A 19,213-nucleotide genomic window follows, 5' to 3' on the forward strand; every position below is an offset into this window, starting at 1 on the left:
GCCCGCCGGTGGGTCGTAGCCCGTGACTCCTTGCATTCAAAGCCAGCGCTTTGCCCTTTGCGTTAGTCCTTCTGCCTTGAGGGATTGGTCTATGCCGCCTCTGCCTGAAAGGTCAAATGCCTTGGCAGCTGTGATGTGGGAAAGCTCGGCTTCACGTTTTGCACAGCGAGAAAACACAATCGAAGCACCTACCGCGTTTTGTTGGGAGCCCAAAAACCACAGCAGCAACGGTGATGTACCTCCCTGACAGCAAGTAAGCGCAGGAGTGTTTGGAAGCGCATTGCGTCTATCAAAACAAATTGGGCCGAAAGTTAGCAAAAAGTGTTTGGCGTCAGTTGGTAGCAAGAGGCCACACGGGAGGCAGCGTCTTAGCCCGGCTAGCTCAGTCGGTAGAGCATGAGACTCTTAATCTCAGGGTCGTGGGTTCGAGCCCCACGTTGGGCGTATGGCATCGCAACGTTTTGGCCCAGTCAGTGGCATTCATGCGCACTGCACGGCCCCACCTTTACCATATCGACTGGCTTCTCTTCCATTCCCTCTACAAACGGGGAAATGTTTCGAGCTTATCTTTCTAGTGGTCAATTCGTATGGCAGCAAGTTGACCTTGCGCTGGGGCGTGGTTCTTATCAGCGCCACGTGTGACACGAATTGGATAGAGATAGTGGCACAGGCCCCGGACAGCCTTGCGTTGGTGGTATAGTGGTGAGCATAGCTGCCTTCCAAGCAGTTGACCCGGGTTCGATTCCCGGCCAACGCACTCCTATCCCTTTTTGGCCTTGCAAAGCGGCCCTAAGCAAAGACCCAAGTCATCCAGGTCCTTGAAGAAAGCTCCTAAGATATCCTGGCTTAGCGACAACTGTGGAGACTTTCTTCGGCATTCGAAAAGTCTCTGGCCTTATGCTTTAACTCGCTCAGGAGGTCCAGCATTATCCAGGGCCAAGGTTCAGCCATTTTGACTACTGATTCCCAAAGAGAATCAACTCTGTCACACACAACATTGCTAAGTATCTGGCAACAACGCTAACACCCTTAGCTGGCATCATATTGCACCATTTGCTATTCGGTGACGAAGGCATCGAATAGCAAATGACCCGCTTTGGACTGTGTCTTGCAAGGCAAGGAAAGGGGTGCATTTGGGCAAGGAGGCCTACAGGAAACCTACCCACACACACCGCTATCTGCTTTTTGGCTCACACCACCCACTGGAACCCAAGCTGGGGCTTCTTAGGACTCTGCAATATCGGGCTGACGCGGTAACAACAAAAAGAGTCTACAGACCCTCTCAGGTGTGCTTTGAAAGCTTGTGGCTAGCCAGACTGGGTCTTGGCTAAACATCCACAAGGTCACGAAAACAAACTGGGGAGAAGCAGAACATTTGGAGAAATATAGTCACCCCCGTAAGCCACTGGAGTGTCAGAAAAACTCCGGAGGATCTTTAACAACAATTGCATCGCTGTGTACTTCAAGTCCAGCAATACACTGGGACGGAAGCTTGTACATCGGCACTATCTGCACTGCCCATTTTGAACATCGCTCTAGCTAGCCAAGCGATTTGACAACAATTGTCACCTTTAGCCACGCCGATCTAGGCACCAATAGCTATGCAGGCTTCCTGCCACCAACAATGGGATCATCTAACTTGAACAGGGCGGTTCTACAATTTTCACACCTCCCCCTGTTCTTGGACAATCAACATCGACACATTCACATGGTGATTGTCTTAAGGTGTGACTAGAAGTGCTGCAGTTATCTTCCTGAGCCAAAGAAGTGGCTCGATCAACTATGTAAACCTCTTCAACAAACGGCTAGTACATTTGCAAGGGTCTCCAGTGAACGCTTGTTTGTCTGCTCAGTTGCCGGTCACCTGAAGAGAGCCAAAGGACACGCTTTGTTTTAGCCTTCGTGCCCCACTGAGGTAATGGAGAAAACATGAGCGTCCCTGGGTGGGCTCGAACCACCAACCTTTCGGTTAACAGCCGAACGCGCTAACCGATTGCGCCACAGAGACTGCACGCCGAGGGCCGGCGCACCGGCCGAGGGAGACATGAATAATAAAAACAAAGTTCCTTAAAAGGCTTCCCAATTGCACATTTCTAGAGTGCCTTCTAGAGTGCCTTCTAGTTAAAGGGGGAGAGAGGCAGGGTAAAAGAGGGCATCCTTCGAGCCGGAATCGAACCAGCGACCTAAGGATTACTACGTTGACGCTACAGTCCTCCGCTCTACCAGCTGAGCTATCGAAGGGCCCGCCGGTGGGTCGTAGCCCGTGACTCCTTGCATTCAAAGCCAGCGCTTTGCCCTTTGCGTTAGTCCTTCTGCCTTGAGGGATTGGTCTATGCCGCCTCTGCCTGAAAGGTCAAATGCCTTGGCAGCTGTGATGTGGGAAAGCTCGGCTTCACGTTTTGCACAGCGAGAAAACACAATCGAAGCACCTACCGCGTTTTGTTGGGAGCCCAAAAACCACAGCAGCAACGGTGATGTACCTCCCTGACAGCAAGTAAGCGCAGGAGTGTTTGGAAGCGCATTGCGTCTATCAAAACAAATTGGGCCGAAAGTTAGCAAAAAGTGTTTGGCGTCAGTTGGTAGCAAGAGGCCACACGGGAGGCAGCGTCTTAGCCCGGCTAGCTCAGTCGGTAGAGCATGAGACTCTTAATCTCAGGGTCGTGGGTTCGAGCCCCACGTTGGGCGTATGGCATCGCAACGTTTTGGCCCAGTCAGTGGCATTCATGCGCACTGCACGGCCCCACCTTTACCATATCGACTGGCTTCTCTTCCATTCCCTCTACAAACGGGGAAATGTTTCGAGCTTATCTTTCTAGTGGTCAATTCGTATGGCAGCAAGTTGACCTTGCGCTGGGGCGTGGTTCTTATCAGCGCCACGTGTGACACGAATTGGATAGAGATAGTGGCACAGGCCCCGGACAGCCTTGCGTTGGTGGTATAGTGGTGAGCATAGCTGCCTTCCAAGCAGTTGACCCGGGTTCGATTCCCGGCCAACGCACTCCTATCCCTTTTTGGCCTTGCAAAGCGGCCCTAAGCAAAGACCCAAGTCATCCAGGTCCTTGAAGAAAGCTCCTAAGATATCCTGGCTTAGCGACAACTGTGGAGACTTTCTTCGGCATTCGAAAAGTCTCTGGCCTTATGCTTTAACTCGCTCAGGAGGTCCAGCATTATCCAGGGCCAAGGTTCAGCCATTTTGACTACTGATTCCCAAAGAGAATCAACTCTGTCACACACAACATTGCTAAGTATCTGGCAACAACGCTAACACCCTTAGCTGGCATCATATTGCACCATTTGCTATTCGGTGACGAAGGCATCGAATAGCAAATGACCCGCTTTGGACTGTGTCTTGCAAGGCAAGGAAAGGGGTGCATTTGGGCAAGGAGGCCTACAGGAAACCTACCCACACACACCGCTATCTGCTTTTTGGCTCACACCACCCACTGGAACCCAAGCTGGGGCTTCTTAGGACTCTGCAATATCGGGCTGACGCGGTAACAACAAAAAGAGTCTACAGACCCTCTCAGGTGTGCTTTGAAAGCTTGTGGCTAGCCAGACTGGGTCTTGGCTAAACATCCACAAGGTCACGAAAACAAACTGGGGAGAAGCAGAACATTTGGAGAAATATAGTCACCCCCGTAAGCCACTGGAGTGTCAGAAAAACTCCGGAGGATCTTTAACAACAATTGCATCGCTGTGTACTTCAAGTCCAGCAATACACTGGGACGGAAGCTTGTACATCGGCACTATCTGCACTGCCCATTTTGAACATCGCTCTAGCTAGCCAAGCGATTTGACAACAATTGTCACCTTTAGCCACGCCGATCTAGGCACCAATAGCTATGCAGGCTTCCTGCCACCAACAATGGGATCATCTAACTTGAACAGGGCGGTTCTACAATTTTCACACCTCCCCCTGTTCTTGGACAATCAACATCGACACATTCACATGGTGATTGTCTTAAGGTGTGACTAGAAGTGCTGCAGTTATCTTCCTGAGCCAAAGAAGTGGCTCGATCAACTATGTAAACCTCTTCAACAAACGGCTAGTACATTTGCAAGGGTCTCCAGTGAACGCTTGTTTGTCTGCTCAGTTGCCGGTCACCTGAAGAGAGCCAAAGGACACGCTTTGTTTTAGCCTTCGGGCCCCACTGAGGTAATGGAGAAAACATGAGCGTCCCTGGGTGGGCTCGAACCACCAACCTTTCGGTTAACAGCCGAACGCGCTAACCGATTGCGCCACAGAGACTGCACGCCGAGGGCCGGCGCACCGGCCGAGGGAGACATGAATAATAAAAACAAAGTTCCTTAAAAGGCTTCCCAATTGCACATTTCTAGAGTGCCTTCTAGAGTGCCTTCTAGTTAAAGGGGGAGAGAGGCAGGGTAAAAGAGGGCATCCTTCGAGCCGGAATCGAACCAGCGACCTAAGGATTACTACGTTGACGCTACAGTCCTCCGCTCTACCAGCTGAGCTATCGAAGGGCCCGCCGGTGGGTCGTAGCCCGTGACTCCTTGCATTCAAAGCCAGCGCTTTGCCCTTTGCGTTAGTCCTTCTGCCTTGAGGGATTGGTCTATGCCGCCTCTGCCTGAAAGGTCAAATGCCTTGGCAGCTGTGATGTGGGAAAGCTCGGCTTCACGTTTTGCACAGCGAGAAAACACAATCGAAGCACCTACCGCGTTTTGTTGGGAGCCCAAAAACCACAGCAGCAATGGTGATGTACCTCCCTGACAGCAAGTAAGCGCAGGAGTGTTTGGAAGCGCATTGCGTCTATCAAAACAAATTGGGCCGAAAGTTAGCAAAAAGTGTTTGGCGTCAGTTGGTAGCAAGAGGCCACACGGGAGGCAGCGTCTTAGCCCGGCTAGCTCAGTCGGTAGAGCATGAGACTCTTAATCTCAGGGTCGTGGGTTCGAGCCCCACGTTGGGCGTATGGCATCGCAACGTTTTGGCCCAGTCAGTGGCATTCATGCGCACTGCACGGCCCCACCTTTACCATATCGACTGGCTTCTCTTCCATTCCCTCTACAAACGGGGAAATGTTTCGAGCTTATCTTTCTAGTGGTCAATTCGTATGGCAGCAAGTTGACCTTGCGCTGGGGCGTGGTTCTTATCAGCGCCACGTGTGACACGAATTGGATAGAGATAGTGGCACAGGCCCCGGACAGCCTTGCGTTGGTGGTATAGTGGTGAGCATAGCTGCCTTCCAAGCAGTTGACCCGGGTTCGATTCCCGGCCAACGCACTCCTATCCCTTTTTGGCCTTGCAAAGCGGCCCTAAGCAAAGACCCAAGTCATCCAGGTCCTTGAAGAAAGCTCCTAAGATATCCTGGCTTAGCGACAACTGTGGAGACTTTCTTCGGCATTCGAAAAGTCTCTGGCCTTATGCTTTAACTCGCTCAGGAGGTCCAGCATTATCCAGGGCCAAGGTTCAGCCATTTTGACTACTGATTCCCAAAGAGAATCAACTCTGTCACACACAACATTGCTAAGTATCTGGCAACAACGCTAACACCCTTAGCTGGCATCATATTGCACCATTTGCTATTCGGTGACGAAGGCATCGAATAGCAAATGACCCGCTTTGGACTGTGTCTTGCAAGGCAAGGAAAGGGGTGCATTTGGGCAAGGAGGCCTACAGGAAACCTACCCACACACACCGCTATCTGCTTTTTGGCTCACACCACCCACTGGAACCCAAGCTGGGGCTTCTTAGGACTCTGCAATATCGGGCTGACGCGGTAACAACAAAAAGAGTCTACAGACCCTCTCAGGTGTGCTTTGAAAGCTTGTGGCTAGCCAGACTGGGTCTTGGCTAAACATCCACAAGGTCACGAAAACAAACTGGGGAGAAGCAGAACATTTGGAGAAATATAGTCACCCCCGTAAGCCACTGGAGTGTCAGAAAAACTCCGGAGGATCTTTAACAACAATTGCATCGCTGTGTACTTCAAGTCCAGCAATACACTGGGACGGAAGCTTGTACATCGGCACTATCTGCACTGCCCATTTTGAACATCGCTCTAGCTAGCCAAGCGATTTGACAACAATTGTCACCTTTAGCCACGCCGATCTAGGCACCAATAGCTATGCAGGCTTCCTGCCACCAACAATGGGATCATCTAACTTGAACAGGGCGGTTCTACAATTTTCACACCTCCCCCTGTTCTTGGACAATCAACATCGACACATTCACATGGTGATTGTCTTAAGGTGTGACTAGAAGTGCTGCAGTTATCTTCCTGAGCCAAAGAAGTGGCTCGATCAACTATGTAAACCTCTTCAACAAACGGCTAGTACATTTGCAAGGGTCTCCAGTGAACGCTTGTTTGTCTGCTCAGTTGCCGGTCACCTGAAGAGAGCCAAAGGACACGCTTTGTTTTAGCCTTCGGGCCCCACTGAGGTAATGGAGAAAACATGAGCGTCCCTGGGTGGGCTCGAACCACCAACCTTTCGGTTAACAGCCGAACGCGCTAACCGATTGCGCCACAGAGACTGCACGCTGAGGGCCGGCGCACCGGCCGAGGGAGACATGAATAATAAAAACAAAGTTCCTTAAAAGGCTTCCCAATTGCACATTTCTAGAGTGCCTTCTAGAGTGCCTTCTAGTTAAAGGGGGAGAGAGGCAGGGTAAAAGAGGGCATCCTTCGAGCCGGAATCGAACCAGCGACCTAAGGATTACTACGTTGACGCTACAGTCCTCCGCTCTACCAGCTGAGCTATCGAAGGGGCCGCCGGTGGGTCGTAGCCCGTGACTCCTTGCATTCAAAGCCAGCGCTTTGCCCTTTGCGTTAGTCCTTCTGCCTTGAGGGATTGGTCTATGCCGCCTCTGCCTGAAAGGTCAAATGCCTTGGCAGCTGTGATGTGGGAAAGCTCGGCTTCACGTTTTGCACAGCGAGAAAACACAATCGAAGCACCTACCGCGTTTTGTTGGGAGCCCAAAAACCACAGCAGCAACGGTGATGTACCTCCCTGACAGCAAGTAAGCGCAGGAGTGTTTGGAAGCGCATTGCGTCTATCAAAACAAATTGGGCCGAAAGTTAGCAAAAAGTGTTTGGCGTCAGTTGGTAGCAAGAGGCCACACGGGAGGCAGCGTCTTAGCCCGGCTAGCTCAGTCGGTAGAGCATGAGACTCTTAATCTCAGGGTCGTGGGTTCGAGCCCCACGTTGGGCGTATGGCATCGCAACGTTTTGGCCCAGTCAGTGGCATTCATGCGCACTGCACGGCCCCACCTTTACCATATCGACTGGCTTCTCTTCCATTCCCTCTACAAACGGGGAAATGTTTCGAGCTTATCTTTCTAGTGGTCAATTCGTATGGCAGCAAGTTGACCTTGCGCTGGGGCGTGGTTCTTATCAGCGCCACGTGTGACACGAATTGGATAGAGATAGTGGCACAGGCCCCGGACAGCCTTGCGTTGGTGGTATAGTGGTGAGCATAGCTGCCTTCCAAGCAGTTGACCCGGGTTCGATTCCCGGCCAACGCACTCCTATCCCTTTTTGGCCTTGCAAAGCGGCCCTAAGCAAAGACCCAAGTCATCCAGGTCCTTGAAGAAAGCTCCTAAGATATCCTGGCTTAGCGACAACTGTGGAGACTTTCTTCGGCATTCGAAAAGTCTCTGGCCTTATGCTTTAACTCGCTCAGGAGGTCCAGCATTATCCAGGGCCAAGGTTCAGCCATTTTGACTACTGATTCCCAAAGAGAATCAACTCTGTCACACACAACATTGCTAAGTATCTGGCAACAACGCTAACACCCTTAGCTGGCATCATATTGCACCATTTGCTATTCGGTGACGAAGGCATCGAATAGCAAATGACCCGCTTTGGACTGTGTCTTGCAAGGCAAGGAAAGGGGTGCATTTGGGCAAGGAGGCCTACAGGAAACCTACCCACACACACCGCTATCTGCTTTTTGGCTCACACCACCCACTGGAACCCAAGCTGGGGCTTCTTAGGACTCTGCAATATCGGGCTGACGCGGTAACAACAAAAAGAGTCTACAGACCCTCTCAGGTGTGCTTTGAAAGCTTGTGGCTAGCCAGACTGGGTCTTGGCTAAACATCCACAAGGTCACGAAAACAAACTGGGGAGAAGCAGAACATTTGGAGAAATATAGTCACCCCCGTAAGCCACTGGAGTGTCAGAAAAACTCCGGAGGATCTTTAACAACAATTGCATCGCTGTGTACTTCAAGTCCAGCAATACACTGGGACGGAAGCTTGTACATCGGCACTATCTGCACTGCCCATTTTGAACATCGCTCTAGCTAGCCAAGCGATTTGACAACAATTGTCACCTTTAGCCACGCCGATCTAGGCACCAATAGCTATGCAGGCTTCCTGCCACCAACAATGGGATCATCTAACTTGAACAGGGCGGTTCTACAATTTTCACACCTCCCCCTGTTCTTGGACAATCAACATCGACACATTCACATGGTGATTGTCTTAAGGTGTGACTAGAAGTGCTGCAGTTATCTTCCTGAGCCAAAGAAGTGGCTCGATCAACTATGTAAACCTCTTCAACAAACGGCTAGTACATTTGCAAGGGTCTCCAGTGAACGCTTGTTTGTCTGCTCAGTTGCCGGTCACCTGAAGAGAGCCAAAGGACACGCTTTGTTTTAGCCTTCGGGCCCCACTGAGGTAATGGAGAAAACATGAGCGTCCCTGGGTGGGCTCGAACCACCAACCTTTCGGTTAACAGCCGAACGCGCTAACCGATTGCGCCACAGAGACTGCACGCCGAGGGCCGGCGCACCGGCCGAGGGAGACATGAATAATAAAAACAAAGTTCCTTAAAAGGCTTCCCAATTGCACATTTCTAGAGTGCCTTCTAGAGTGCCTTCTAGTTAAAGGGGGAGAGAGGCAGGGTAAAAGAGGGCATCCTTCGAGCCGGAATCGAACCAGCGACCTAAGGATTACTACGTTGACGCTATAGTCCTCCGCTCTACCAGCTGAGCTATCGAAGGGGCCGCCGGTGGGTCGTAGCCCGTGACTCCTTGCATTCAAAGCCAGCGCTTTGCCCTTTGCGTTAGTCCTTCTGCCTTGAGGGATTGGTCTATGCCGCCTCTGCCTGAAAGGTCAAATGCCTTGGCAGCTGTGATGTGGGAAAGCTCGGCTTCACGTTTTGCACAGCGAGAAAACACAATCGAAGCACCTACCGCGTTTTGTTGGGAGCCCAAAAACCACAGCAGCAACGGTGATGTACCTCCCTGACAGCAAGTAAGCGCAGGAGTGTTTGGAAGCGCATTGCGTCTATCAAAACAAATTGGGCCGAAAGTTAGCAAAAAGTGTTTGGCGTCAGTTGGTAGCAAGAGGCCACACGGGAGGCAGCGTCTTAGCCCGGCTAGCTCAGTCGGTAGAGCATGAGACTCTTAATCTCAGGGTCGTGGGTTCGAGCCCCATGTTGGGCGTATGGCATCGCAACGTTTTGGCCCAGTCAGTGGCATTCATGCGCACTGCACGGCCCCACCTTTACCATATCGACTGGCTTCTCTTCCATTCCCTCTACAAACGGGGAAATGTTTCGAGCTTATCTTTCTAGTGGTCAATTCGTATGGCAGCAAGTTGACCTTGCGCTGGGGCGTGGTTCTTATCAGCGCCACGTGTGACACGAATTGGATAGAGATAGTGGCACAGGCCCCGGACAGCCTTGCGTTGGTGGTATAGTGGTGAGCATAGCTGCCTTCCAAGCAGTTGACCCGGGTTCGATTCCCGGCCAACGCACTCCTATCCCTTTTTGGCCTTGCAAAGCGGCCCTAAGCAAAGACCCAAGTCATCCAGGTCCTTGAAGAAAGCTCCTAAGATATCCTGGCTTAGCGACAACTGTGGAGACTTTCTTCGGCATTCGAAAAGTCTCTGGCCTTATGCTTTAACTCGCTCAGGAGGTCCAGCATTATCCAGGGCCAAGGTTCAGCCATTTTGACTACTGATTCCCAAAGAGAATCAACTCTGTCACACACAACATTGCTAAGTATCTGGCAACAACGCTAACACCCTTAGCTGGCATCATATTGCACCATTTGCTATTCGGTGACGAAGGCATCGAATAGCAAATGACCCGCTTTGGACTGTGTCTTGCAAGGCAAGGAAAGGGGTGCATTTGGGCAAGGAGGCCTACAGGAAACCTACCCACACACACCGCTATCTGCTTTTTGGCTCACACCACCCACTGGAACCCAAGCTGGGGCTTCTTAGGACTCTGCAATATCGGGCTGACGCGGTAACAACAAAAAGAGTCTACAGACCCTCTCAGGTGTGCTTTGAAAGCTTGTGGCTAGCCAGACTGGGTCTTGGCTAAACATCCACAAGGTCACGAAAACAAACTGGGGAGAAGCAGAACATTTGGAGAAATATAGTCACCCCCGTAAGCCACTGGAGTGTCAGAAAAACTCCGGAGGATCTTTAACAACAATTGCATCGCTGTGTACTTCAAGTCCAGCAATACACTGGGACGGAAGCTTGTACATCGGCACTATCTGCACTGCCCATTTTGAACATCGCTCTAGCTAGCCAAGCGATTTGACAACAATTGTCACCTTTAGCCACGCCGATCTAGGCACCAATAGCTATGCAGGCTTCCTGCCACCAACAATGGGATCATCTAACTTGAACAGGGCGGTTCTACAATTTTCACACCTCCCCCTGTTCTTGGACAATCAACATCGACACATTCACATGGTGATTGTCTTAAGGTGTGACTAGAAGTGCTGCAGTTATCTTCCTGAGCCAAAGAAGTGGCTCGATCAACTATGTAAACCTCTTCAACAAACGGCTAGTACATTTGCAAGGGTCTCCAGTGAACGCTTGTTTGTCTGCTCAGTTGCCGGTCACCTGAAGAGAGCCAAAGGACACGCTTTGTTTTAGCCTTCGGGCCCCACTGAGGTAATGGAGAAAACATGAGCGTCCCTGGGTGGGCTCGAACCACCAACCTTTCGGTTAACAGCCGAACGCGCTAACCGATTGCGCCACAGAGACTGCACGCCGAGGGCCGGCGCACCGGCCGAGGGAGACATGAATAATAAAAACAAAGTTCCTTAAAAGGCTTCCCAATTGCACATTTCTAGAGTGCCTTCTAGAGTGCCTTCTAGTTAAAGGGGGAGAGAGGCAGGGTAAAAGAGGGCATCCTTCGAGCCGGAATCGAACCAGCGACCTAAGGATTACTACGTTGACGCTACAGTCCTCCGCTCTACCAGCTGAGCTATCGAAGGGGCCGCCGGTGGGTCGTAGCCCGTGACTCCTTGCATTCAAAGCCAGCGCTTTGCCCTTTGCGTTAGTCCTTCTGCCTTGAGGGATTGGTCTATGCCGCCTCTGCCTGAAAGGTCAAATGCCTTGGCAGCTGTGATGTGGGAAAGCTCGGCTTCACGTTTTGCACAGCGAGAAAACACAATCGAAGCACCTACCGCGTTTTGTTGGGAGCCCAAAAACCACAGCAGCAACGGTGATGTACCTCCCTGACAGCAAGTAAGCGCAGGAGTGTTTGGAAGCGCATTGCGTCTATCAAAACAAATTGGGCCGAAAGTTAGCAAAAAGTGTTTGGCGTCAGTTGGTAGCAAGAGGCCACACGGGAGGCAGCGTCTTAGCCCGGCTAGCTCAGTCGGTAGAGCATGAGACTCTTAATCTCAGGGTCGTGGGTTCGAGCCCCACGTTGGGCGTATGGCATCGCAACGTTTTGGCCCAGTCAGTGGCATTCATGCGCACTGCACGGCCCCACCTTTACCATATCGACTGGCTTCTCTTCCATTCCCTCTACAAACGGGGAAATGTTTCGAGCTTATCTTTCTAGTGGTCAATTCGTATGGCAGCAAGTTGACCTTGCGCTGGGGCGTGGTTCTTATCAGCGCCACGTGTGACACGAATTGGATAGAGATAGTGGCACAGGCCCCGGACAGCCTTGCGTTGGTGGTATAGTGGTGAGCATAGCTGCCTTCCAAGCAGTTGACCCGGGTTCGATTCCCGGCCAACGCACTCCTATCCCTTTTTGGCCTTGCAAAGCGGCCCTAAGCAAAGACCCAAGTCATCCAGGTCCTTGAAGAAAGCTCCTAAGATATCCTGGCTTAGCGACAACTGTGGAGACTTTCTTCGGCATTCGAAAAGTCTCTGGCCTTATGCTTTAACTCGCTCAGGAGGTCCAGCATTATCCAGGGCCAAGGTTCAGCCATTTTGACTACTGATTCCCAAAGAGAATCAACTCTGTCACACACAACATTGCTAAGTATCTGGCAACAACGCTAACACCCTTAGCTGGCATCATATTGCACCATTTGCTATTCGGTGACGAAGGCATCGAATAGCAAATGACCCGCTTTGGACTGTGTCTTGCAAGGCAAGGAAAGGGGTGCATTTGGGCAAGGAGGCCTACAGGAAACCTACCCACACACACCGCTATCTGCTTTTTGGCTCACACCACCCACTGGAACCCAAGCTGGGGCTTCTTAGGACTCTGCAATATCGGGCTGACGCGGTAACAACAAAAAGAGTCTACAGACCCTCTCAGGTGTGCTTTGAAAGCTTGTGGCTAGCCAGACTGGGTCTTGGCTAAACATCCACAAGGTCACGAAAACAAACTGGGGAGAAGCAGAACATTTGGAGAAATATAGTCACCCCCGTAAGCCACTGGAGTGTCAGAAAAACTCCGGAGGATCTTTAACAACAATTGCATCGCTGTGTACTTCAAGTCCAGCAATACACTGGGACGGAAGCTTGTACATCGGCACTATCTGCACTGCCCATTTTGAACATCGCTCTAGCTAGCCAAGCGATTTGACAACAATTGTCACCTTTAGCCACGCCGATCTAGGCACCAATAGCTATGCAGGCTTCCTGCCACCAACAATGGGATCATCTAACTTGAACAGGGCGGTTCTACAATTTTCACACCTCCCCCTGTTCTTGGACAATCAACATCGACACATTCACATGGTGATTGTCTTAAGGTGTGACTAGAAGTGCTGCAGTTATCTTCCTGAGCCAAAGAAGTGGCTCGATCAACTATGTAAACCTCTTCAACAAACGGCTAGTACATTTGCAAGGGTCTCCAGTGAACGCTTGTTTGTCTGCTCAGTTGCCGGTCACCTGAAGAGAGCCAAAGGACACGCTTTGTTTTAGCCTTCGGGCCCCACTGAGGTAATGGAGAAAACATGAGCGTCCCTGGGTGGGCTCGAACCACCAACCTTTCGGTTAACAGCCGAACGCGCTAACCGATTGCGCCACAGAGACTGCACGCCGAGGGCCGGCGCACCGGCCGAGGGAGACATGAATAATAAAAACAAAGTTCCTTAAAAGGCTTCCCAATTGCACATTTCTAGAGTGCCTTCTAGAGTGCCTTCTAGTTAAAGGGGGAGAGAGGCAGGGTAAAAGAGGGCATCCTTCGAGCCGGAATCGAACCAGCGACCTAAGGATTACTACGTTGACGCTACAGTCCTCCGCTCTACCAGCTGAGCTATCGAAGGGCCCGCCGGTGGGTCGTAGCCCGTGACTCCTTGCATTCAAAGCCAGCGCTTTGCCCTTTGCGTTAGTCCTTCTGCCTTGAGGGATTGGTCTATGCCGCCTCTGCCTGAAAGGTCAAATGCCTTGGCAGCTGTGATGTGGGAAAGCTCGGCTTCACGTTTTGCACAGCGAGAAAACACAATCGAAGCACCTACCGCGTTTTGTTGGGAGCCCAAAAACCACAGCAGCAACGGTGATGTACCTCCCTGACAGCAAGTAAGCGCAGGAGTGTTTGGAAGCGCATTGCGTCTATCAAAACAAATTGGGCCGAAAGTTAGCAAAAAGTGTTTGGCGTCAGTTGGTAGCAAGAGGCCACACGGGAGGCAGCGTCTTAGCCCGGCTAGCTCAGTCGGTAGAGCATGAGACTCTTAATCTCAGGGTCGTGGGTTCGAGCCCCACGTTGGGCGTATGGCATCGCAACGTTTTGGCCCAGTCAGTGGCATTCATGCGCACTGCACGGCCCCACCTTTACCATATCGACTGGCTTCTCTTCCATTCCCTCTACAAACGGGGAAATGTTTCGAGCTTATCTTTCTAGTGGTCAATTCGTATGGCAGCAAGTTGACCTTGCGCTGGGGCGTGGTTCTTATCAGCGCCACGTGTGACACGAATTGGATAGAGATAGTGGCACAGGCCCCGGACAGCCTTGCGTTGGTGGTATAGTGGTGAGCATAGCTGCCTTCCAAGCAGTTGACCCGGGTTCGATTCCCGGCCAACGCACTCCTATCCCTTTTTGGCCTTGCAAAGCGGCCCTAAGCAAAGACCCAAGTCATCCAGGTCCTTGAAGAAAGCTCCTAAGATATCCTGGCTTAGCGACAACTGTGGAGACTTTCTTCGGCATTCGAAAAGTCTCTGGCCTTATGCTTTAACTCGCTCAGGAGGTCCAGCATTATCCAGGGCCAAGGTTCAGCCATTTTGACTACTGATTCCCAAAGAGAATCAACTCTGTCACACACAACATTGCTAAGTATCTGGCAACAACGCTAACACCCTTAGCTGGCATCATATTGCACCATTTGCTATTCGGTGACGAAGGCATCGAATAGCAAATGACCCGCTTTGGACTGTGTCTTGCAAGGCAAGGAAAGGGGTGCATTTGGGCAAGGAGGCCTACAGGAAACCTACCCACACACACCGCTATCTGCTTTTTGGCTCACACCACCCACTGGAACCCAAGCTGGGGCTTCTTAGGACTCTGCAATATCGGGCTGACGCGGTAACAACAAAAAGAGTCTACAGACCCTCTCAGGTGTGCTTTGAAAGCTTGTGGCTAGCCAGACTGGGTCTTGGCTAAACATCCACAAGGTCACGAAAACAAACTGGGGAGAAGCAGAACATTTGGAGAAATATAGTCACCCCCGTAAGCCACTGGAGTGTCAGAAAAACTCCGGAGGATCTTTAACAACAATTGCATCGCTGTGTACTTCAAGTCCAGCAATACACTGGGACGGAAGCTTGTACATCGGCACTATCTGCACTGCCCATTTTGAACATCGCTCTAGCTAGCCAAGCGATTTGACAACAATTGTCACCTTTAGCCACGCCGATCTAGGCACCAATAGCTATGCAGGCTTCCTGCCACCAACAATGGGATCATCTAACTTGAACAGGGCGGTTCTACAATTTTCACACCTCCCCCTGTTCTTGGACAATCAACATCGACACATTCACATGGTGATTGTCTTAAGGTGTGACTAGAAGTGCTGCAGTTATCTTCCTGAGCCAAAGAAGTGGCTCGATCAACTATGTAAACCTCTTCAACAAACGGCTAGTACATTTGCAAGGGTCTCCAGTGAACGCTTGTTTGTCTGCTCAGTTGCCGGTCACCTGAAGAGAGCCAAAGGACACGCTTTGTTTTAGCCTTCGGGCCCCACTGAGGTAATGGAGAAAACATGAGCGTCCCTGGGTGGGCTCGAACCACCAACCTTTCGGTTAACAGCCGAACGCGCTAACCGATTGCGCCACAGAGACTGCACGCCGAGGGCTGGCGCACCGGCCGAGGGAGACATGAATAATAAAAACAAAGTTCCTTAAAAGGCTTCCCAATTGCACATTTCTAGAGTGCCTTCTAGAGTGCCTTCTAGTTAAAGGGGGAGAGAGGCAGGGTAAAAGAGGGCATCCTTCGAGCCGGAATCGAACCAGCGACCTAAGGATTACTACGTTGACGCTACAGTCCTCCGCTCTACCAGCTGAGCTATCGAAGGGCCCGCCGGTGGGTCGTAGCCCGTGACTCCTTGCATTCAAAGCCAGCGCTTTGCCCTTTGCGTTAGTCCTTCTGCCTTGAGGGATTGGTCTATGCCGCCTCTGCCTGAAAGGTCAAATGCCTTGGCAGCTGTGATGTGGGAAAGCTCGGCTTCACGTTTTGCACAGCGAGAAAACACAATCGAAGCACCTACCGCGTTTTGTTGGGAGCCCAAAAACCACAGCAGCAACGGTGATGTACCTCCCTGACAGCAAGTAAGCGCAGGAGTGTTTGGAAGCGCATTGCGTCTATCAAAACAAATTGGGCCGAAAGTTAGCAAAAAGTGTTTGGCGTCAGTTGGTAGCAAGAGGCCACACGGGAGGCAGCGTCTTAGCCCGGCTAGCTCAGTCGGTAGAGCATGAGACTCTTAATCTCAGGGTCGTGGGTTCGAGCCCCACGTTGGGCGTATGGCATCGCAACGTTTTGGCCCAGTCAGTGGCATTCATGCGCACTGCACGGCCCCACCTTTACCATATCGACTGGCTTCTCTTCCATTCCCTCTACAAACGGGGAAATGTTTCGAGCTTATCTTTCTAGTGGTCAATTCGTATGGCAGCAAGTTGACCTTGCGCTGGGGCGTGGTTCTTATCAGCGCCACGTGTGACACGAATTGGATAGAGATAGTGGCACAGGCCCCGGACAGCCTTGCGTTGGTGGTATAGTGGTGAGCATAGCTGCCTTCCAAGCAGTTGACCCGGGTTCGATTCCCGGCCAACGCACTCCTATCCCTTTTTGGCCTTGCAAAGCGGCCCTAAGCAAAGACCCAAGTCATCCAGGTCCTTGAAGAAAGCTCCTAAGATATCCTGGCTTAGCGACAACTGTGGAGACTTTCTTCGGCATTCGAAAAGTCTCTGGCCTTATGCTTTAACTCGCTCAGGAGGTCCAGCATTATCCAGGGCCAAGGTTCAGCCATTTTGACTACTGATTCCCAAAGAGAATCAACTCTGTCACACACAACATTGCTAAGTATCTGGCAACAACGCTAACACCCTTAGCTGGCATCATATTGCACCATTTGCTATTCGGTGACGAAGGCATCGAATAGCAAATGACCCGCTTTGGACTGTGTCTTGCAAGGCAAGGAAAGGGGTGCATTTGGGCAAGGAGGCCTACAGGAAACCTACCCACACACACCGCTATCTGCTTTTTGGCTCACACCACCCACTGGAACCCAAGCTGGGGCTTCTTAGGACTCTGCAATATCGGGCTGACGCGGTAACAACAAAAAGAGTCTACAGACCCTCTCAGGTGTGCTTTGAAAGCTTGTGGCTAGCCAGACTGGGTCTTGGCTAAACATCCACAAGGTCACGAAAACAAACTGGGGAGAAGCAGAACATTTGGAGAAATATAGTCACCCCCGTAAGCCACTGGAGTGTCAGAAAAACTCCGGAGGATCTTTAACAACAATTGCATCGCTGTGTACTTCAAGTCCAGCAATACACTGGGACGGAAGCTTGTACATCGGCACTATCTGCACTGCCCATTTTGAACATCGCTCTAGCTAGCCAAGCGATTTGACAACAATTGTCACCTTTAGCCACGCCGATCTAGGCACCAATAGCTATGCAGGCTTCCTGCCACCAACAATGGGATCATCTAACTTGAACAGGGCGGTTCTACAATTTTCACACCTCCCCCTGTTCTTGGACAATCAACATCGACACATTCACATGGTGATTGTCTTAAGGTGTGACTAGAAGTGCTGCAGTTATCTTCCTGAGCCAAAGAAGTGGCTCGATCAACTATGTAAACCTCTTCAACAAACGGCTAGTACATTTGCAAGGGTCTCCAGTGAACGCTTGTTTGTCTGCTCAGTTGCCGGTCACCTGAAGAGAGCCAAAGGACACGCTTTGTTTTAGCCTTCGGGCCCCACTGAGGTAATGGAGAAAACATGAGCGTCCCTGGGTGGGCTCGAACCACCAACCTTTCGGTTAACAGCCGAACGCGCTAACCGATTGCGCCACAGAGACTGCACGCCGAGGGCCGGCGCACCGGCCGAGGGAGACATGAATAATAAAAACAAAGTTCCTTAAAAGGCTTCCCAATTGCACATTTCTAGAGTGCCTTCTAGAGTGCCTTCTAGTTAAAGGGGGAGAGAGGCAGGGTAAAAGAGGGCATCCTTCGAGCCGGAATCGAACCAGCGACCTAAGGATTACTACGTTGACGCTACAGTCCTCCGCTCTACCAGCTGAGCTATCAAGGGCCCGCCGGTGGGTCGTAGCCCGTGACTCCTTGCATTCAAAGCCAGCGCTTTGCCCTTTGCGTTAGTCCTTCTGCCTTGAGGGATTGGTCTATGCCGCCTCTGCCTGAAAGGTCAAATGCCTTGGCAGCTGTGATGTGGGAAAGCTCGGCTTCACGTTTTGCACAGCGAGAAAACACAATCGAAGCACCTACCGCGTTTTGTTGGGAGCCCAAAAACCACAGCAGCAACGGTGATGTACCTCCCTGACAGCAAGTAAGCGCAGGAGTGTTTGGAAGCGCATTGCGTCTATCAAAACAAATTGGGCCGAAAGTTAGCAAAAAGTGTTTGGCGTCAGTTGGTAGCAAGAGGCCACACGGGAGGCAGCGTCTTAGCCCGGCTAGCTCAGTCGGTAGAGCATGAGACTCTTAATCTCAGGGTCCTGGGTTCGAGCCCCACGTTGGGCGTATGGCATCGCAACGTTTTGGCCCAGTCAGTGGCATTCATGCGCACTGCACGGCCCCACCTTTACCATATCGACTGGCTTCTCTTCCATTCCCTCTACAAACGGGGAAATGTTTCGAGCTTATCTTTCTAGTGGTCAATTCGTATGGCAGCAAGTTGACCTTGCGCTGGGGCGTGGTTCTTATCAGCGCCACGTGTGACACGAATTGGATAGAGATAGTGGCACAGGCCCCGGACAGCCTTGCGTTGGTGGTATAGTGGTGAGCATAGCTGCCTTCCAAGCAGTTGACCCGGGTTCGATTCCCGGCCAACGCACTCCTATCCCTTTTTGGCCTTGCAAAGCGGCCCTAAGCAAAGACCCAAGTCATCCAGGTCCTTGAAGAAAGCTCCTAAGATATCCTGGCTTAGCGACAACTGTGGAGACTTTCTTCGGCATTCGAAAAGTCTCTGGCCTTATGCTTTAACTCGCTCAGGAGGTCCAGCATTATCCAGGGCCAAGGTTCAGCCATTTTGACTACTGATTCCCAAAGAGAATCAACTCTGTCACACACAACATTGCTAAGTATCTGGCAACAACGCTAACACCCTTAGCTGGCATCATATTGCACCATTTGCTATTCGGTGACGAAGGCATCGAATAGCAAATGACCCGCTTTGGACTGTGTCTTGCAAGGCAAGGAAAGGGGTGCATTTGGGCAAGGAGGCCTACAGGAAACCTACCCACACACACCGCTATCTGCTTTTTGGCTCACACCACCCACTGGAACCCAAGCTGGGGCTTCTTAGGACTCTGCAATATCGGGCTGACGCGGGTAACAACAAAAAGAGTCTACAGACCCTCTCA

At 51.4% G+C, this 19,213-nt stretch overlaps 31 non-coding genes across 31 annotated transcripts; 16 read left to right on the forward strand and 15 right to left on the reverse strand.

Moving 5' to 3' along the window:
- The first annotated feature begins 371 nt into the window (after nucleotides 1-371).
- Nucleotides 372-444, forward strand: TRNAK-CUU (transfer RNA lysine (anticodon CUU)). Its single transcript has one exon. It is a non-coding gene; the product is annotated as a tRNA-Lys (tRNA).
- A 241-nt stretch (nucleotides 445-685) lies between these two features.
- Nucleotides 686-757, forward strand: TRNAG-UCC (transfer RNA glycine (anticodon UCC)). The gene has a single exon. It is a non-coding gene; the product is annotated as a tRNA-Gly (tRNA).
- Nucleotides 758-1,934: 1,177 nt separating this feature from the next.
- Nucleotides 1,935-2,008, reverse strand: TRNAN-GUU (transfer RNA asparagine (anticodon GUU)). The gene has a single exon. It is a non-coding gene; the product is annotated as a tRNA-Asn (tRNA).
- A 147-nt stretch (nucleotides 2,009-2,155) lies between these two features.
- TRNAY-GUA (transfer RNA tyrosine (anticodon GUA)) lies at nucleotides 2,156-2,241 on the reverse strand. Its single transcript is given in 2 exon segments — nucleotides 2,156-2,191; nucleotides 2,205-2,241. It is a non-coding gene; the product is annotated as a tRNA-Tyr (tRNA).
- Nucleotides 2,242-2,612: 371 nt separating this feature from the next.
- TRNAK-CUU (transfer RNA lysine (anticodon CUU)) lies at nucleotides 2,613-2,685 on the forward strand. Its single transcript has one exon. It is a non-coding gene; the product is annotated as a tRNA-Lys (tRNA).
- Nucleotides 2,686-2,926: 241 nt separating this feature from the next.
- On the forward strand, nucleotides 2,927-2,998 carry TRNAG-UCC (transfer RNA glycine (anticodon UCC)). Its single transcript has one exon. It is a non-coding gene; the product is annotated as a tRNA-Gly (tRNA).
- Nucleotides 2,999-4,175: 1,177 nt separating this feature from the next.
- On the reverse strand, nucleotides 4,176-4,249 carry TRNAN-GUU (transfer RNA asparagine (anticodon GUU)). The gene has a single exon. It is a non-coding gene; the product is annotated as a tRNA-Asn (tRNA).
- A 147-nt stretch (nucleotides 4,250-4,396) lies between these two features.
- TRNAY-GUA (transfer RNA tyrosine (anticodon GUA)) lies at nucleotides 4,397-4,482 on the reverse strand. The gene is given in 2 exon segments: nucleotides 4,397-4,432; nucleotides 4,446-4,482. It is a non-coding gene; the product is annotated as a tRNA-Tyr (tRNA).
- A 371-nt stretch (nucleotides 4,483-4,853) lies between these two features.
- On the forward strand, nucleotides 4,854-4,926 carry TRNAK-CUU (transfer RNA lysine (anticodon CUU)). Its single transcript has one exon. It is a non-coding gene; the product is annotated as a tRNA-Lys (tRNA).
- Nucleotides 4,927-5,167: 241 nt separating this feature from the next.
- TRNAG-UCC (transfer RNA glycine (anticodon UCC)) lies at nucleotides 5,168-5,239 on the forward strand. The gene has a single exon. It is a non-coding gene; the product is annotated as a tRNA-Gly (tRNA).
- A 1,177-nt stretch (nucleotides 5,240-6,416) lies between these two features.
- On the reverse strand, nucleotides 6,417-6,490 carry TRNAN-GUU (transfer RNA asparagine (anticodon GUU)). The gene has a single exon. It is a non-coding gene; the product is annotated as a tRNA-Asn (tRNA).
- Nucleotides 6,491-6,637: 147 nt separating this feature from the next.
- On the reverse strand, nucleotides 6,638-6,723 carry TRNAY-GUA (transfer RNA tyrosine (anticodon GUA)). Its single transcript is given in 2 exon segments — nucleotides 6,638-6,673; nucleotides 6,687-6,723. It is a non-coding gene; the product is annotated as a tRNA-Tyr (tRNA).
- Nucleotides 6,724-7,094: 371 nt separating this feature from the next.
- TRNAK-CUU (transfer RNA lysine (anticodon CUU)) lies at nucleotides 7,095-7,167 on the forward strand. The gene has a single exon. It is a non-coding gene; the product is annotated as a tRNA-Lys (tRNA).
- Nucleotides 7,168-7,408: 241 nt separating this feature from the next.
- On the forward strand, nucleotides 7,409-7,480 carry TRNAG-UCC (transfer RNA glycine (anticodon UCC)). Its single transcript has one exon. It is a non-coding gene; the product is annotated as a tRNA-Gly (tRNA).
- A 1,177-nt stretch (nucleotides 7,481-8,657) lies between these two features.
- On the reverse strand, nucleotides 8,658-8,731 carry TRNAN-GUU (transfer RNA asparagine (anticodon GUU)). Its single transcript has one exon. It is a non-coding gene; the product is annotated as a tRNA-Asn (tRNA).
- A 147-nt stretch (nucleotides 8,732-8,878) lies between these two features.
- On the reverse strand, nucleotides 8,879-8,964 carry TRNAY-AUA (transfer RNA tyrosine (anticodon AUA)). The gene is given in 2 exon segments: nucleotides 8,879-8,914; nucleotides 8,928-8,964. It is a non-coding gene; the product is annotated as a tRNA-Tyr (tRNA).
- Nucleotides 8,965-9,649: 685 nt separating this feature from the next.
- Nucleotides 9,650-9,721, forward strand: TRNAG-UCC (transfer RNA glycine (anticodon UCC)). Its single transcript has one exon. It is a non-coding gene; the product is annotated as a tRNA-Gly (tRNA).
- A 1,177-nt stretch (nucleotides 9,722-10,898) lies between these two features.
- Nucleotides 10,899-10,972, reverse strand: TRNAN-GUU (transfer RNA asparagine (anticodon GUU)). Its single transcript has one exon. It is a non-coding gene; the product is annotated as a tRNA-Asn (tRNA).
- A 147-nt stretch (nucleotides 10,973-11,119) lies between these two features.
- TRNAY-GUA (transfer RNA tyrosine (anticodon GUA)) lies at nucleotides 11,120-11,205 on the reverse strand. The gene is given in 2 exon segments: nucleotides 11,120-11,155; nucleotides 11,169-11,205. It is a non-coding gene; the product is annotated as a tRNA-Tyr (tRNA).
- Nucleotides 11,206-11,576: 371 nt separating this feature from the next.
- TRNAK-CUU (transfer RNA lysine (anticodon CUU)) lies at nucleotides 11,577-11,649 on the forward strand. The gene has a single exon. It is a non-coding gene; the product is annotated as a tRNA-Lys (tRNA).
- A 241-nt stretch (nucleotides 11,650-11,890) lies between these two features.
- Nucleotides 11,891-11,962, forward strand: TRNAG-UCC (transfer RNA glycine (anticodon UCC)). The gene has a single exon. It is a non-coding gene; the product is annotated as a tRNA-Gly (tRNA).
- A 1,177-nt stretch (nucleotides 11,963-13,139) lies between these two features.
- Nucleotides 13,140-13,213, reverse strand: TRNAN-GUU (transfer RNA asparagine (anticodon GUU)). The gene has a single exon. It is a non-coding gene; the product is annotated as a tRNA-Asn (tRNA).
- Nucleotides 13,214-13,360: 147 nt separating this feature from the next.
- TRNAY-GUA (transfer RNA tyrosine (anticodon GUA)) lies at nucleotides 13,361-13,446 on the reverse strand. Its single transcript is given in 2 exon segments — nucleotides 13,361-13,396; nucleotides 13,410-13,446. It is a non-coding gene; the product is annotated as a tRNA-Tyr (tRNA).
- Nucleotides 13,447-13,817: 371 nt separating this feature from the next.
- Nucleotides 13,818-13,890, forward strand: TRNAK-CUU (transfer RNA lysine (anticodon CUU)). Its single transcript has one exon. It is a non-coding gene; the product is annotated as a tRNA-Lys (tRNA).
- Nucleotides 13,891-14,131: 241 nt separating this feature from the next.
- On the forward strand, nucleotides 14,132-14,203 carry TRNAG-UCC (transfer RNA glycine (anticodon UCC)). Its single transcript has one exon. It is a non-coding gene; the product is annotated as a tRNA-Gly (tRNA).
- Nucleotides 14,204-15,380: 1,177 nt separating this feature from the next.
- On the reverse strand, nucleotides 15,381-15,454 carry TRNAN-GUU (transfer RNA asparagine (anticodon GUU)). Its single transcript has one exon. It is a non-coding gene; the product is annotated as a tRNA-Asn (tRNA).
- A 147-nt stretch (nucleotides 15,455-15,601) lies between these two features.
- On the reverse strand, nucleotides 15,602-15,687 carry TRNAY-GUA (transfer RNA tyrosine (anticodon GUA)). The gene is given in 2 exon segments: nucleotides 15,602-15,637; nucleotides 15,651-15,687. It is a non-coding gene; the product is annotated as a tRNA-Tyr (tRNA).
- Nucleotides 15,688-16,058: 371 nt separating this feature from the next.
- TRNAK-CUU (transfer RNA lysine (anticodon CUU)) lies at nucleotides 16,059-16,131 on the forward strand. The gene has a single exon. It is a non-coding gene; the product is annotated as a tRNA-Lys (tRNA).
- A 241-nt stretch (nucleotides 16,132-16,372) lies between these two features.
- On the forward strand, nucleotides 16,373-16,444 carry TRNAG-UCC (transfer RNA glycine (anticodon UCC)). The gene has a single exon. It is a non-coding gene; the product is annotated as a tRNA-Gly (tRNA).
- Nucleotides 16,445-17,621: 1,177 nt separating this feature from the next.
- On the reverse strand, nucleotides 17,622-17,695 carry TRNAN-GUU (transfer RNA asparagine (anticodon GUU)). Its single transcript has one exon. It is a non-coding gene; the product is annotated as a tRNA-Asn (tRNA).
- A 917-nt stretch (nucleotides 17,696-18,612) lies between these two features.
- On the forward strand, nucleotides 18,613-18,684 carry TRNAG-UCC (transfer RNA glycine (anticodon UCC)). Its single transcript has one exon. It is a non-coding gene; the product is annotated as a tRNA-Gly (tRNA).
- The last annotated feature ends 529 nt before the right edge of the window (nucleotides 18,685-19,213 follow it).

Source organism: Aquarana catesbeiana, unplaced genomic scaffold, assembly GCF_042186555.1.
Source record: "Aquarana catesbeiana isolate 2022-GZ unplaced genomic scaffold, ASM4218655v1 unanchor46, whole genome shotgun sequence".
Lineage (NCBI taxonomy): Eukaryota > Metazoa > Chordata > Amphibia > Anura > Ranidae > Aquarana > Aquarana catesbeiana.